Source organism: Urocitellus parryii, chromosome Y, assembly GCF_045843805.1.
Source record: "Urocitellus parryii isolate mUroPar1 chromosome Y, mUroPar1.hap1, whole genome shotgun sequence".
NCBI lineage: Eukaryota > Metazoa > Chordata > Mammalia > Rodentia > Sciuridae > Urocitellus > Urocitellus parryii.
This window is the reverse complement of record NC_135548.1, coordinates 19078288-19094837: the sequence shown is the minus strand read 5'-3', so window position 1 is coordinate 19094837 and position 16550 is coordinate 19078288. Positions and strand designations below refer to the sequence as shown.

Genomic DNA, 16550 nt, shown 5'->3' with positions numbered 1-16550 from the left:
ATCCACAAGGAAATAGAATGTAGAATATATAGATTCTATAAAGTAATAAGAATAAGATAAATAACCCCATAGGACACATGCCAAGGTTTCAAGTAGGATTTCTGCAAAAGCTAAACATTTTGTGAATTATCAGCAAAAAGCAATTTAAGCAAAGTAAGCCAATTTCATACCCATCAGATTGGCAAAAATGAGTAAGTTTGACAATAGCAACTGCTGAGGGTACTTTGGAGATCAAGCATGAGCTCACGATGGGCAGCACCACATTGAGGAAAACATGGGGGTACTTGAGCAAGTGAATGATGGATTTATACCTATCATAGGTTTCACTACATGGAACTCTTGGTCACTTGAAATGTAGATAGTGAACAATTGAGGAATGAACTTCAAAACTTTCTGTTTGTTTGGGAGGCAGCTCAGTAGTAGAGCTATTGTTTCACATGCACAAGGCCCTGGGTGCCATCCTCAGAATTGCACCTCATCCCACGCCCAAAATAACCCACAGTTTATTTAATTTACATTAATTGAAATTTAGAAATTGATACCTGGTCTTTATCAGAAAAGCTTTATTTGTTTGGGACAACTTGGGTTGGTGAATATTTTTAACCTATAAATAGTGTGAAAATTGAGTAGACAAAATAATTCTTGTGGTATTTGTTTGGGTTGGGCTGGGGATAGAACCCAGGGCCTTGAACATGTTAGGTAAGTGCTCTGATGCTGAGCTAAACCACCATCCAAGGCCAGTTATTTCTGATTAAAATCTGAAAGTGAAATGGCAGAAAACAAAAAGAAAAAGAAAAGCTGGCAATGAAATAAGCATAAACTATACGAAAGATTTCAAAGGATCAATACTAAAAATAGTTGGAATATCTCTAGTATTTTTCCCCTGTGTTGGTTTCATGCCAACATGATGATTATTTGGATACATTGGATTAAATAAAATGCATTTTGAACCTTAATTTTACCTATCTTTTCCCTTTTAATGTGTATATTTTTCCTTGACACAAAACATGAGGTTCACATACTGCTCTTGGACCATCCTCCTCTCTGCTCCCAGGTGCAGGCTATGAACCCAGTATAGGAATATACATTGTAGCATCTTTTGTAACAACTAAGGAAAATAGAAACAAACCTTCCAAGTTTATCACCATGCTCAGGGCAAATACAAGGTGCTTTCTTTATACAGTGAAACACCTTGCAGGAGTTAAAATGAATGTACTATTGCTACATGTATTCATCCACCTGGATGGATCTAAGGAACATAAATTGAGTAGCCAAAGCAGGTTGCAGAAGTTTCACTAGTTAAGGAAGATTTAAGGCATTCAAAAATATTAGGACTTCTTTGTGGATACAAATTAGTAGTAAAAACACTGATGGAGGCTATAGATAAACAGATTCCAGATGGTGGTGACCTGGAGGGGGAAGATGGGAGTGAGGGAAGTAAGGGGATGATCTGTTTCTGGAGTGTATGGAAGACAAAATTTATCTGTAATGTTTTGTTATGTATGTGGTGGGGGCAGGTTTGGGGCTCAGTTCAATCAATATATCTCACCAAATCTTACACACACACACACACACACACACACACACACAAACACACACATACACACACACACACACACACACAAGCACACACTCTGGGGTGCACACCTGTTACTCCAATTGCTTGGGAAGCTGAGACAGGAGGATTTCAAAGAGAGCTTCGGAAAATTATCAAGGCCCTAAATACCTCATGGAGATCTTGTGTCTAAATACAAATATAGGCTGGGGATGGGGCTCGGTAGTTACATTCCCTTGGGTTCTATCCCTGTGGAGGAAAAAATCAATAAAACGGATGGGGGATGTAGTTCAGTGTTAGAGTGTCCCTAGCTTAAATTCCCAGTGTAAAAAATAAAAAAAAATACAAATTTTGTCCAGTCATAGCCTTTGGCCTTTCACGAATCCTGAGTTGTACACCCAGCCACACTGCCATTTTTCCTTGCCAGGTGATGGCCATGATAGTGTTTCCCTGATGCATAATTTCCAGAGGAAAATTATTTGGTCTATGGCTCTGGGCCCGCTGTGAGGGAGGCAGATGTGTCCACCATGGTGAGAGGCAGCCGAGTGCAGACAGTTTTCTGGGGCAGTAGGAGCAGCAGCTACCTGGGCAGTGGGGGCCCTGTGGGAGGAGAACACCATGTGCCCACCTGGGAGCCCTCAGCCCTGAGCCTCACATTGCCCGAGACCCCCATACACTACTCTCAAAAACTCTCTGCCTTTGCTTTCTTTACATGTCACGTGGCCACAGAGAAATAACAAAGCAGAATGCCCCTGGGGATTGACTGTCCCGTGGAATTCTGGGCCAAGGTGGAGAAGAATCAGAGTGTGGTGGTTGACTTCCTTCTGCCCACAGAGATCTACCTGAGCTTCCCTGTGTCCTGCAATGCCAACCTCAGCACCATCAAGCAGGTACTTCCTGGTCTCCTGTCAGCCCTGGGAGCTCAGAAAGACAGAGGCATTGTTCCTCACACTTGAGAACCTCAGATATAAATTTTGAAAAATATACAATATCAAGAACTTGTATAAAATGGGTGGTTAACCTCCACTTACTATCCGAATTCAGCTTACCCCATGGCAATGTGTTCCCCTCCCTAGTTTCAGCTTACCCCATGGCAATGTGTTCCCCTCCCTAGTTACCAGAGGGCCAGCTACTAGCCTCAGTTGCCCTTAAGCCTCCAGTGCTGGAGTGGAACTTTGAAAGTTTGACTCAGATTATGTTGTCTATCACTTTAGTGACCACAATCTGCTCCCAAACACATAAGGGCCTTGCAGGAATTTGTCTTTAAAACTGTTGCCAACATAGTGCCCATAATCCTTGGAAAGGGTCCTCAGGTTCATTGAATAAATTTCAGGATGAATTACTGAGTCAAAGCAATGAACATCTGCTTTGGTAGAAGCTGTCCTGTGACTTTCAATGGGGTTTTGCCACTTACAAACTCGGGTTTAATGGGTCATGCCTTGGACTGCCCGAGGGCAATAATTTATTTCACAATTTTAAAAGCTATTATTGAGAACAAGAAAAAAATGATAGAAGCAATGGACCACACTTGAGGGATTTTTTTTAATGTCCTGGAAATTTTCTCTCTGCCTTCCTTCCATCCTTCCTTATATTTTTCTACTTCAAAAGTAGCTGGGTGTGTCCCCAAATGTTCCAGTGGCTGAGTCAGGAGGATTGTAAGTTCAAAGCCAGCCTCAACAACGTAGTGAGATTCGAAGCAATTAAGTGAGAACCTGTCACTAAAGAAAATATGAAAAAGGGCTGAGGGTATGGCTCTGTAGTTCAGTGTCCCTGAGTTCAATAATAATATTGGCCCATAAAATTTTGAAAAATAAGAATGAGAAGGAAGAGACATGCCTGTGATCCTGCCATAGAAGACAGCCACAGGCATGACCTTAGCCATTTCCTGTTTTCTAACCACATTCTAACTAAATTCTGATTATGAACTTTCATGACTTGTTTCTCTGAGTGACCACAGTAACATCTTGTTCATTTTCTAGTTCCTGTAAACATCATTATATGGTTCACTTGATGTGCTTACAGAACTTCAAACAGTGTGCCTAAAGTTGAAACACTACAGTAGCATACTTGTCCCTGGGGTCCCATCTCTCACTTCATTGTGGTTTTGGTTTCTTCATATTTTTATTGATATGAAGCTTTGTGGGCTACATGTTATGTGTCACAGTGGTTCGGCTCTGCCATGGCTCAAAGACACCATTGCCTTGGTGGGGTGAAAGCAGCCCTAGATAATGTGTCTAAGGCAGGCGTGGCTGCTCAGTCCCCTATCTCCACACATCAAGTACTTCACAGAGCACAGGGACAGGAAGCTTGCTGACTAGCTGGTTGGTCCCAAGGGCCAAAGGGTTCCTAGGAAGTGATGTTGGGGTCTCCCTTTGCCTTCTATGTGGCTCATACAGAGTTGGATGCCCAGCAGCTGTCATGGCCAGCAAGGTTGACCATAACCATTCCTCCCAGATGCTGTGGCACGAAGCCCAGAATGAGCCCCTCTTCCACATGCTCAGTGACCCCAAGGCCTACATGTTCACCTGTGTCAACCAGACCGCAGAGCAGCAAGAGCTAGAGGATGAGCAGCAGCGGCTATGTGATGTTCAGCCCTTTCTGCCCATGCTGCGCCTGGTGACCCACGAGGGTGACTGCATGGATAAGCTCATCAACTCACAGATCAGCATCCTCATCGGCAAAGGTAGGGCTTACAGATCAGCCCCCACCTTGGCAAGGTACGGCACACCTGGGTGGCTGGTGCCACATGCACCTGCACTGAGCCTGTTCCTGCCCTACAGGCCTCCATGAGTTCCACTGCCTGCAAGACCCAGAAGTGAATGACTAAGATGTGCCAGTTCAGCAAGGAGGCGGCTGCCCGCCGGCAGCAGCTGGGCTGGGAGGCCTGGCTGCAATACAGTTTTCCCCTTCAGCTGGAGCCCTCCACCAGGAGCTGGGGGGACAGCAACACCTCTCAAATCTCCAACCCAGACCTGCTGGTCAATGTCAAATTTGAGGGCAGCAGGGTGAGCCCATAGCCCATGTCCTAGGGAGGCTGCCCCAGCTGTGGCACATGGGCTGCTGTGCCCATGGGGACCTTCCACTGATAAGACACTCCAGTGTCCCAGGCCCCCAAATTTCCCTTCACTCACTGGCATCACAGGGCATTTTCCAGGTATGCAGGCGTCCCACCAGGTAAGCTCACCAAGGCTGAATTGGTCCCTTATTCACTGGACAAGTATTTCCTGGGTGTCTGCTGTTACTTTCACCAGTGAATGACCCAGGCCCTGCCCTTGTAGGGCTCACACTTGGGGATACCCAATAAAGGTAGGCATGTGGCCTTGCCTCTTTTCCCCAGAAGCCTATGGGCCTGAGAGCAGGATGCCAACCCTCCCTCCTCCCCACAGGAGAGCTTCACCATCCAGGTGTCCACCAAGGATGTGCCCCTAGTGCTGATGGCCTGTGTCCTCCAGAAGAAGGCCAAGATGTACCAGAACCTCACAATGGAGTGGCCTGAGGACTACGTGCTGCAGGTGAATGGGCGGCATGAGTACCTCTATGGCAGCTACCTGCTCTGTCAGTTCAAGGTGAGGCCTGCAAAGAGCCCTCTGCACTCTGGGATCCCTACCACTGTAGAAGGGGCCAGAATAGGAGTGAGAGAGCCAGACTGTAGGTCTCTCTTGGTTCCAGGGAATGGATATACCACCCATTGACAGTTCAATCTTACACTCTCATCTCAGTACATATGCAGCTGCCTGCACAGTGGACAGACCCCCCACCTGACCATGGTGCACTCCTCTTCCATCCTTGCCATGAGGGATGAGCAGAGCAAACCGACCCCTCAGGTCCAGAAACCACACACCAAACCGCCCCCCATTCCCATGAAGAAGATGAGATGGTGTCCTCCCCTTTCTTACCCTCTTTCTCTTCCTACCTCCCTTTGACCAATCCTAGAGACTCTTGGGCAGCACCAGGGCTAGGTGTTGATCCAGGGGACTTTGGATGGTGCAGTCCTTTTGGAGAGTCAGGGATTTGAGCTGACACCCAGGGTAGGGTCCTGTCTGAGCTACTGCGATCCCAGATTGCCTACTTCTCTGCAGATCTCAGGGGGGCTGGAGCCCCTGAGCCCCTGTGTGGCAGATTGGTAAAGGATGGTGTTGGTGACAGGTTTCTGAACCTTGCCATAAATTTGGGACCCTCTCCCCCTCTCCCCAGCCTTTCAGTAGCCAGGGGAATGAGCTGGGATTTAAGTCCCTCTCCTCTCCTCTCTAGCCTTCCTCTGTGTCCCTGTGGTCACTGGGGCAGCCTTTCTGCATTGAGCTCATCCAGGGCAGCAGAATCAATGCTGATGAGCAGATGAAGGTAGGGGCTCGGGTACCAGGTGAGTGGACAGGTGGTTTTTTTTTTGTGTGTTTTTTTTTTTTTTCACAAACAGGGTGTGCTGTAGCCTGGAGGGGCAGCAGTGAAAGAAGAGTGGGAGGGTGTCACACAAAAGTCACCTGGGCACATTACTCATTATCTCTGCCTGGATTGGCTGTGAACCACATCCAAACAATAAGAGGGGAGGGGAGCAGGCCAGCAGGCCAGGGAGGCCAATTAATGGAAACCTGGGCCAAGCAACTTTGTGGGTATTTGACTTTGGTGGAGCTTGTGGAATCAGACACAGCCTATTGAAGTAGGAGGCCCAGTCAAAGATGGGTAAAAAGGCACCATAGAAGCTGGATGCAGCTGGGCTGAGGTGCTTCCAGGGGTTACCAACCCAGGGGTGCCCAGAGTCTGGGGGACACTGCACATGGTTCCCCCTGGAAGCTGAGCCCCGATGGGCTTGGGGAACAGTGCCCTGTTGTCTCTTCAAAAAGCACTTTCATGGCTCCTCTGCACTTAGAACTACCTGCAGAGGTGGATTTATTGTCCCACTTCTGGGAGGTGATGCCTGTCTGGGTCCACAGAGCATAGCATGTCTTGTCTGGGTCTCTTTTTTTGGCATTACTTTACAATCTGGGAAGGGGGTTGTGTCTGCAGGAGTCATGGAGGATTGGGTGGGAGCTGCTCTGGGGATGGGCTGGCAGGTTGGAACTGGAATAGGTACACTGGAGACTGGAGCCTCATGGGGCTCAGAAGATGCTAGGCATGAAGGTAGCCAGAGCTGTTAGAAGCAGAAGGGACCCTGGAACTTCTGAACCCTGATGAGGAAACTGAGGTTCTGAGTTGACCCACAGAGTCAAGTGTACTGAGACTGGCTTGCCCCAGTGCAGCCTGGGGTACCAATGCCTCAAGACACCTGTACCACTGAGCTGCCAGCCTACACTCTGCTGGACCACTCTCAATGCAAGAAATAGATTTGGACCCCTGTGTAAATGGGGACCTTCAAGGAGAGGATTGGAACTTTAGATGGGGTGGGGCCTTCACTCCCTCATCCATGCCCTGTACCCCTTCCCCAGCTGGTGGTGCAGGCCGGGCTCTTCCATGGCAATGAGATGCTGTGCAAGACGATGTCCAGCTTGGAGGTGAGCATTTGCTCAGAGCCCATGTGGAAGCAGCATCTGGAGTTTGACATCTACATCTGTGACCTGCCGCGCATGGCCCGGCTCTGCTTTGCACTCTATGCAGTGATGGAGAAGGCCAAGAAGGCGCACTCAAAAAAAAGCCCAAGAAGGTGGTGGGTTGTGCTGACTGGGAGAGGCCCAGGCCTCAGACACCCAGTGAAACCCCTTACTGGGGCCTCTTGCCATCCTGCTCCCACAGGCAGGCACCCTGAGAACAGGTTCCTGGGATAGCCTGGGGACCCCAGTCTCTCTGCCTGCCTTAGTCTGGCTCCTTAGTCTGGCTTCCTGTGCTGCCTGAGTAACAGCTCATGAGTTGCCTGACTTGAAATATCTAGCCCAGACCTGTGGTCCTTAGGGGTCCTGGAGGCAGCTCCCTTGGTGGAAGGACAGTGTTCTCAGGGGGACAGAAATGATGAGTGAGTGGCTGCCTGGGAAGAGTGTGGCTGGGCCCCAAGTCACTAGACCCAGGATGTGACTTGCCCCTTGACCTGGGCCACCTATGGGACTGGTGGGCTTACTCAAGTGTCTCTGGATGCTGGGTGTGAAGATGCAGTCAGCCAGGAAGGGATCTTGCTGGCTTAATTACTGAAACTCTGATAGGAAAGCGGTAGCGGATCCTTCCCCTCCTCCTGGGTCTAACTTGGAGACCTTCCATGCAGTCTGGATCTTCTCTCCTGGTTGGCCTGGAGACTGGTTCCATTCTCATATGAACAAGAACAGGCTCGCTCTGATCTGTAGTATCCTTCTCCAGGACTTCCCAATCGCCTGGGCCAACCTCATGTTGTTTGACTACAAGGACCAGCTCAAGACTGGAGAGCTCTGCCTCTACATGTGGCCCTCTATCCCAGGTGGACCCAGGCCCATCAGGGAGAGGCTTTTGGAGGGTGAGGTATCCAGAACTGGTTCCCCTACAACTATATCTCTCCCTTCAGATGAGAAAGGAGACCTGCTGAACCCCATGGGTACCGTGCATAGCAATCCCAACACAGAGAGTGCTGTCACCCTGGTCATCTACCTGCCCAAGGTGGCCCCTCACCCTGTGCTACCCTGCCCTGGAGAAGGTCAGTGAGGTCCTTCTTGGAAGCTGAGCGCTAACCAGGAGCTTTCCTGGAGCTCCTCAGACGGGGTCCCTGGCCACCCCAGGCTTTGCCCATTGTGGGGGGCTGGGTCATCATGCTGATTTGAGGCGTTCCAGTAGCTATGTGGCCCACCAGGGGATGTTGGTGATGTCTGATGACATTTTGCTGTCACAGCCAATGGGAGAGGTACTACTGGCCTGAGGCAGGCTGAGCCTGGAGATGCTACTGAATGCCCTGCAGTATGCAGGAGGGCTCCCACCAGCAAGAGTGGTTGGCAGTAGTGCTGAGGTGCAGACGCCCTGCCTAGAGCCCTGCCAGTGCTGGCCCAGGCCTGGGGAGCTCACAGCAGGTACACTTGTTGCAGATTCTAGAGCTGGGACGTCACGGGGAGCATGGGCCTACCACCAAGGAGGAGGTGAGCTGGGGTGCTGGTGGGGCATGGAGCCAGGTGCTGGGCTGGAGGCCTCAGTCTGCCTGCGCCCCTTAGAAGCTGCAGCTGTAGGGAATCCTGGAGCAGCGGGGGTCGGGAGAGCTGTATGAGCATGAGAAGGACCTGGTGTGGAAGATGCGGCATGAAGTGCAGGAGAACTTCCCAGAGACTCTGGCCCACCTGCTGCTCGTGACCAAGTGGAACAAGCATGAGGATGTGGCCCAGGTGGGTGGAGAGGGGCACCAGGGGCACAGCTGGAGTAGAGAGATAGCAGTGGGCCCCCCACCACCTGACTGCAAAGCGTCCTCCAGATGCTCTACCTGCTGTGCTCCTGGCCCGAGCTTCCTGTCCTGAATGCCCTGGAGCTGCTGGACTTCAGCTTCCCCGACTGCCACGTGGGCTCCTTTGCCATCAGGTCCTTGCAGAAACTGACATGAGTCCCAGCTGGGCACTGAGGCCCACAGGCTGCCAGCTCCTCACTAAGACATCTTGCCCTGGCAACCTGGAAGTGGGTGCTGGGTGGAGATGAGCCTAGGCTGGCCTCACCCTCTTTCCAGTCACCTGCCAGCTGGAGACCTCTGTCCTGAGTTTCAGAACCCCAGACTCAACCAGCCTTCCTCCCCTACAGAGACAACGAGCTTCTCCAGTGCTTGCTGCAGCTGGTGCAGGTCCTCAAGTACAAGTCCTACCTGGACTGCGAACTGACCCAATTCTTGTTGGACTGGGCTCTGGCCAACCGAAAGATTGGCCACTTCCTATTCTGGCATCTTCGGTAGCTGGATGCACCCCTGCTGATTCCTTGGGAACCTAGAAAAGAAATGGGGGATGAGGGTCTCCTGGCCTGCTGACCTCATGTTTACTGGGCTGGGGAGGGGCTATGTGCCACTCCTGGCCATTCTCAGCCCCATCTTCTCCCTCCAGCTCTGAGATGCATGTGCCATCTGTGGCCTTGTGTTTTGGCCTCATCATGGAGGCCTACTTCAAGGGCAGCACCCACCACATGAAGGTGCTGATGAAGCAGGTGAGGCTCAGAGTGCCTGTGCCTGAGGCAGGCTCCCCTTCCAGGCCCCTTCACAGTCATACTCCTGGTTCTGGCTCAGGCTCATGTGCACTGCTGCTACTCCATTCTGCCCACCAGGCAGAAGCACTGAGCAAGCTGAAGGCCCTGAGCGACTTTGTGAAGGTGAGCTCCCAGAAGACCACCAAGCCCCAAACTAAGGAGCTGATGCACTTCTACATGCGCCAGGATACTTATCTAGAAGCCCTTTCACACTTGCAGTCCCCATTGGACCCCAGCACGATGCTGGCAGAAGTCTGGTGAGCCCCAGGCCTAGCCCTACCTGCAGCCAGGCCCTAAGCCCTCAACCGCCCAGGCCAACACAGCCCTCTGCCTGCAGTGTGGAAAAGTGCACCTTCATGGACTCCAAGATGAAACCCCTGTGGATCATGTACAGCAGTGAGGAGGCAGGCAGTGGTGACCGCGTTGGCATCATCTTTAAGAACGGGGATGGTGAGCCAGGCTGGGCAGGGGACATGCTGAGTCCTTGGCCTTCTCACCTAAGCCAATACTGTTCTGTGGTAGGGCCCCAGGGGGTTCCCTGAGAAGACAGAGCTCAGATACTCTGAGCCTTTCATGGGTGTATAGCCCACTAGAAACCACTGCCCTTCCAGACCTCCGCCAGGACATGCTGACTCTGCAGATGATCCAGCTCATGGAAGCCCTGTGGAAGCAGGAGGGCCTGGACCTAAGGTGGGGCCTCTATCCATCACCTGTTTATTTGGGTCTATAACAGGCCTCAGAGCCTGCTCCTGGAGGAGTTCCTGGTCTAAACTGACACCTCCCTGTTGGATGTGAGAGCGGCTGTTCTTACAAGAGGGGGTAGGGGAGCTGGAGGGGTTTGGGTAAGGCCATTCCTGGTGCTCAGCTCCTATTTCCTGGCTTCCTACCCCTTGGGGAGCAGTGCCACCTTCTTCCAAGCCCGCTGACTCATTCTCTTCAGAGCAAACATGAGCCCAGCCAAGGTGTGCTCTGCAACTTGGGTGCCAATTCTGTGTCGCTAAGGCACCTTCCCCAGAGCCCCACACCCCATCTGGCATCCTTAGGAATTTTAGCAGTATTCCCTGTGGTTTTGTTGCGTGCCTCAATTTCCAGGGGGTTCCAGTAGCCCCAGAGAATGTCCTTAACCATAGTGTCTGCCTGTGCCTCTTCTCATGTGCTAGGATGACCCCCTATGGCTGCCTTCCCACTGGTGACTGCATGGGCCTCATTGAGGCGGTGCAGCACTCGGACACCATTGCCAACATCCAGCTGAACCAGAGCAACCTGGCTGCCATGGCTGCCTTCAACAAGGATGCCCTGCTCAACTGGTTCAAGTCCAAGAACCCTGGGTAGGCTTTCTTATTCCTGGGAGAGGCTCCATAGAGTGAAAGGTGAGGGAAGGCCTGTGACAGTTTCCATGGCTGCTTGGCTCAGCTGAGCACTGGCCCACATCTGATTTGGGGTAGGGCAGAGAAGGTCACTGTTCCTGGGTGTCCATTTTTCATGGCTGTGTTATGCTACTCAACTCTTTGGGCGTTAAAACCACCACTGTGTTTAGTCACAAATATGTAGCTTGAGTGGGTTCTGCTGTGGTTTGAAATAGCTGGTGCTATGGCTAGCATCTGTGATATTGCCTGAGCCCAGAGCTTCTACCAAGGGCCCAGTCACACACCTAGGGACTTGGCTGTCAGTTGTGCCTCTTTATGCAGCCTCTCTTCATCTAATACATAGACCTTGGCTTCTCTGAATGGTATTGTGTGGAAGAAAGGGGGCAATTTCAAGCTGGGCATGGTGACCTATGCTCCAGAATAATGCCCTCCTTGTTGATTAACACAAGGCCAGATTCAAGAGGAGGGAAAATATAAGGAGCCCTGGTTTTCAATCTTCCCCACCCAGAGAAGCCCTGGATCGAGCCATTGAGGATTTCACCCTCTCTTGTGCCGGCTACTGTGTGGCTACATATGTGCTGGTCATCGGTGACCGGCACAGTGACAACATCATGATCCATGAGAATGGGCAGGTAAGGGGCACTGTGTTCAGCTGCCCAGTGAGCTTGTCTTACATCCCTACTATACATAGGGAGCCTGCCTTCCCTATGTATAGTATAAAAAATGAGGCCCAGTGGCCTCTCTGACCTACCCACACCTCCCAGAAGAGTGCCCCAAGTCCTGCTGACTTCCTCTAACTGGAACCTCTCTTTGTGAAGCCAATTCTCCCTGCCCTTCCCTCCCCTCAGCTATTTCACATTGTCTTTGGCCACATTCTGGGGAATTTCAAGACCAAGATTGGAATCAACCGTGAGCGAGTCCCATTCATCCTCACCCATGACTTTGTCCACGTGATTCAGCAGGGCAATACTAGTAATAATGAGAAATTTGAAAGGTGAGGGTGCACAGGGCCCCAGTGAGGGGACAGTGTCTAGCCAGGGGCAGGGATGGGGACATAGCCCTCAGGCTAACTCCTGCCTCCACCCTGGGGGTGCTGCCTTCTCTGCAGGTGCACCCCAATCCAAGAGTACCCTGTTGGGCAGTGCAAACAGGAGGTCCATGGGAGGTGTAGGAGCAGGTCCAGGCCAGGGGCAGATACTCAGGGGCAGGTGCTGGTTGGATGCAGAACCCCTGCTTGTTTGGGGCTGAGCATGGCAGGGAGGACCCTGGGATTTATCTATTTCCTCCACCTCTGCAGGTTTCGAGGCTACTGTGAACAGGCCTACAGCATTCTGCGGCGCCATGGGCTCCTCTTCCTCCAACTCTTTGCTCTGATGCAGGCAGCAGGCCTGCCTGAGCTAAGCTCCTCCAAAGACATCCACTATTTGAAGGTATGCCAGCACAGGACTACACCAGACTGGAGGCCAGGGTCTACCACAAACTTCACAAGGCCTGCCTGAACGTCTACAGCTGTGGAGGAGCCTGCCTTCCCTATGTATAGTATAAAAAATGAGCTTGGCAGAGCTCATCCTGGTCAGAGTGCATCTTGCCCGAACAGCTCAGGGACCTAGGAGATTCACCTCTCAGATGGCGGCCCTCATGCCATCCCAGGCCCAGCAGTGCAGTATGGTGGGAAGTGGCCAGAATGTTGCACTCCCTGGGCCTATTCTCACCCAGTTGCAGGTTAACTGTGATCTTGTTTGGTCATACCATGTGTCCTCAGTGTCTTTCATGCATGAGTTAAAGTCTCTTGTAGGTTTGCAAGACACTTTGCATTCCTGTCTTTTCAGTTAGTGAGAGGCAGAGTGGGAGGGGGTGTATTCCCTAAAGCTTCTCCTGCCCTTCTCTCAGCTAAGGTGAGGCTGCCTGACCCTGTGCTTGCAGTTCTTTTAGGAAGGAATTTCAACAACCCGAGGTGGCAGGAGTACAGGGAGACAGAAGGGTTTGAGATGCAGCAGGGTCAGGATCCCTGAATGTTGATGCAGTTGTGATGATTCTGTCCCAGGACACCCTGATGCTGGGGAAGATGGAGGAGGAGGGGCTGAAGCAATTCAGGGTGAAGTTCAATGAAGCCCTGAGGGAGAGCTGGAAGACCAAAGTGAGCTGGCTGGCACACAACCTGACCAAAGACAACCGGCAATAGTGGCCACCTCTGAGCTGCCACAGGCTGACAAACCTGTCTGAGGACAGCTACCCTTGGTTGTCCTAGATGCGGCCTACACCTGAACTACACCTCATGGAAAAGAACAACACAATTGCATTTTGTTTACACTAGTTATTTAGACAGACAGGAAATGTTTCAAGATGATGGGGAAATGTGATGGACATTATTATCCAAAGTAGATGTACAAAGACACAAATTTGTGAAAATATACTTTGTATAAAACAAGAGATAGGAAAAATTGTGTTTTATTTGTGTAATAAGAATTATAGTAGCCCCCCACAGCGGACACTCCACCGAGGCAGTCAGCGGCCACCATCCGGGAAAGCTGAAGGATACACCACCACCCTCCAACAGCTTGCAACATCAAAACAGCCAGCAGCTGGACCCCGGAGATCCAGGCCAACTGATTCGCGTGGCCTGCCCCGTGGCTACAGAAGGCGTGGCGCCTCAGAGAAGCCATTAATTAGCAAGCATGGAGGTTACGGACTGCCATTAGGTGGAATCCCGCCAGCCAAGCCCACACGGACCTTGGGCCAAGTACGGGATTTCAGAAGGGGAAGGAAGAAGTACAGTCCCGTCCCATCCCCCACAGCGGACACTCCATCCAGGCAGTCAGCGGCCACCATCTGGGAAAGCTGAAGGATACACCACCACTCTCCGACAGATTGAAACATCAAAACAGGTTTGTGGGGGCTCACACCAGGGGTACATTGGCAGCCCTTAGTGCTGAGTTCCTGCTTTGAGACAGAGGAGAGAAGCAGTCCAGCTTGGTTCCAGACACCAGTCGGACCACAGTGGAGGACAGCAGCCGCCATTTCGGAGAGATGATGTAATCATCCCCATGTTCTACTGATCTCAGCTCATTCAGCTTTGGAACAGGTGATTTCAGGCTGGTAGTTGCCTGTGTCTAGCAGACAGATTTCTTGCTCAGGCTCTGGACTGGGGATTTTGTGGAGAATATTCCTAGAGGCTTGTGCCGGGCAAGGCGTGCGCCGGGCACTGAGCAGCTGGATTCTGGTTCCTGCGGCTAACCTGGCCCAGGTCTGAGGAAACTGCGGAGACTGCCGGTGGAGGCCAGCTCCAAGTTGAGCGTGCGCTGAGCTTGGGGCGACTGGGTTCTGACTCCCGGAACAGTTTTGGCCTGGGGCTGGGGAACCCATGGAGATCGTTCGCTGGAGCCAGCTCCCAGCGGAGAGTGTATCGGGATCGGAGAGGTGGGGTTCCGGCTACCTAAGCTGCTTTGGCCCAAGGCTAGGAAACCGGCGGTGACTGCTTCTCAATCAGGTTCCTGCTGGGTGCTGTGGGGGCAGAGTGGAACTTCCACCTGCACCCAGAGCAGGCCAAGTGACCCGCCGGCGTGGTATCATGACACCCCAAATGCAGCTGGAGCTGAAGAGAGCAGCCGCCCACGCCTAGAATAGGACCAGCGACCCCGAGGCGCGGTAGTCAAGTTACCTCATTTGGAGTAGGGGCTGTGCGGAGCTGCTATCTGAGCAAACAGGGCAGGCAGACCTGCCGCCCACTGGCAAGTCAGGCCAGGTAGCTTGCCAGCGTGGGGGACACGTAACACCTAGGCAGTCGCGTCATACTGGTTGGAGTGGGGGTGGAGCAGGGTCGCCGCCTGAGTCCGGAGGGGGCTCAGCGGCCTGTTGGAGAGGTAGTCAGGTACCCCCATTGGGAGTGGGGGCTGTGCAGAATTGCGACCCACCGGCCTAGAGGTCTGCCAGCGTGGTAGACACATCACACCAATTGGAGTGGGGACCCAGCAGAGCCGCCACCCACATCCAGATCAGGACCTACGACCCCAGGGCGTGGTAGTTACATTACCACAATTGGAGTGGGGGCAGAGCAAAGCCGCCTCCGGTGCCCACAGGGGGGGCAGACCTGTGACCGATCAGCATGGTAGACAGACCACCATAATTAGAGGAGGAGCACAGTCAATACCCGCCCTGCAAGGGAGACTTTCCAACTATACAAGAGCAACATAAATAAATAGGGGGCAAATTTCAAATACACAACAGTTGCACCAAGCAGAAAGAAACGCGAGCAGTATGAAAAGACAAGGAAAGAAAGGACCACAAGCAATGCAGGTCAACTCAACTTTAGAAGAGGTAATAGCTGCAACAGATGGAATATCAGATAAAGAGTTCAGGATATATATGCTTCAGATGATCTGGAGTCTCAAGGAAGACATGAGACAGCAAAATCAGACAATGAAAGATCACATTGACAAACAAATCCAAGAAGTAAAAGATCAATTTCACAGGGAGATAGAGGTAATAAAAAACAAACTAATAGAAATTCTAGAAATGCAGGAAACAATAAACCAACTTAAAAACTCAATTGAGAATACTACCAGCAGAGTAGATCACTTAGAAGAGAGAACATCAGAAAACGAAGACAAAGTATTTCAACTGGAAAAGAACATAGACAGCTCAGCAAGTCTGCTAAGAAACCATGAGCAGAATATCCAAGAATTATGGGACAATATCAAAAGACCAAATTTAAGAGTCATTGGGATACAGGAAGGCACAGAGCTCCATTCCAAAGGAATAAACAGTCTATTCAGTGAAATAATATGAGAAAACTTCCCAGAATTGAAGAATGAGACAGAATCCCAAATCCTAGAAGCCTAAAGGACGCTGAATGTGCAAAATCATAAGAGATCCACACCTAGACACATTATAATGAAGATGTCCAACATACAGAATAAGGAGAGAATTTTAAAAGCTGCAAGAGAAAGAAAGCAGATTACATTTAGGGGTAAACCAATCAGGATAACAGCTGATCTCTCAACACAGACTCTGAAAGCTAGAAGATCCTGGAATAACACATTTCAAATACTGAAAGACAATGGGCTCCAACCAAGAATCGTGTATCCGGCGAAATTAAGCTTCAGGTTAGAAGATGAAATTAAAACCTTCCACGATAAAAAAAAGTTAAAAAAATTCACAGCTAGAAAACCATCTCTTCAAAAAATCCTTGGCAAAACATTACAGGAAGAGGAAATGGAAAATAACATTGAAAACCAACAATGGGAGGTAGGACAGTAAAGGGGGGAAAGTAGTCAAAGAGGATAACAAATCAGGTTTAGTAACATCAATAAACAAATATGGATAGAAGAACAAACCATATCTCAATAATAACCCTAAATGTTAATGGCTTAAACTCACCAATTAAGAGACACAGGCTAGTAGAATGGATCACAAAACAAGACCCAACAATATGCTGTCTACAGGAGACGCATTGGATAGGAAAAGATATACATAGACTGAAGGTGAAAGGTTGGGAAAAATCATATCACTCATATGGACCGCGGAAACAAGCAGGA

At 50.7% G+C, this 16550-nt stretch overlaps 1 pseudogene; it reads left to right on the top strand.

Annotated features, from left to right (window-relative positions):
- Positions 1-2301: 2301 nt before the first annotated feature.
- Positions 2302-13198, top strand: LOC144251070 (phosphatidylinositol 4,5-bisphosphate 3-kinase catalytic subunit delta isoform-like; annotated as a pseudogene).
- The last annotated feature ends 3352 nt before the right edge of the window (positions 13199-16550 follow it).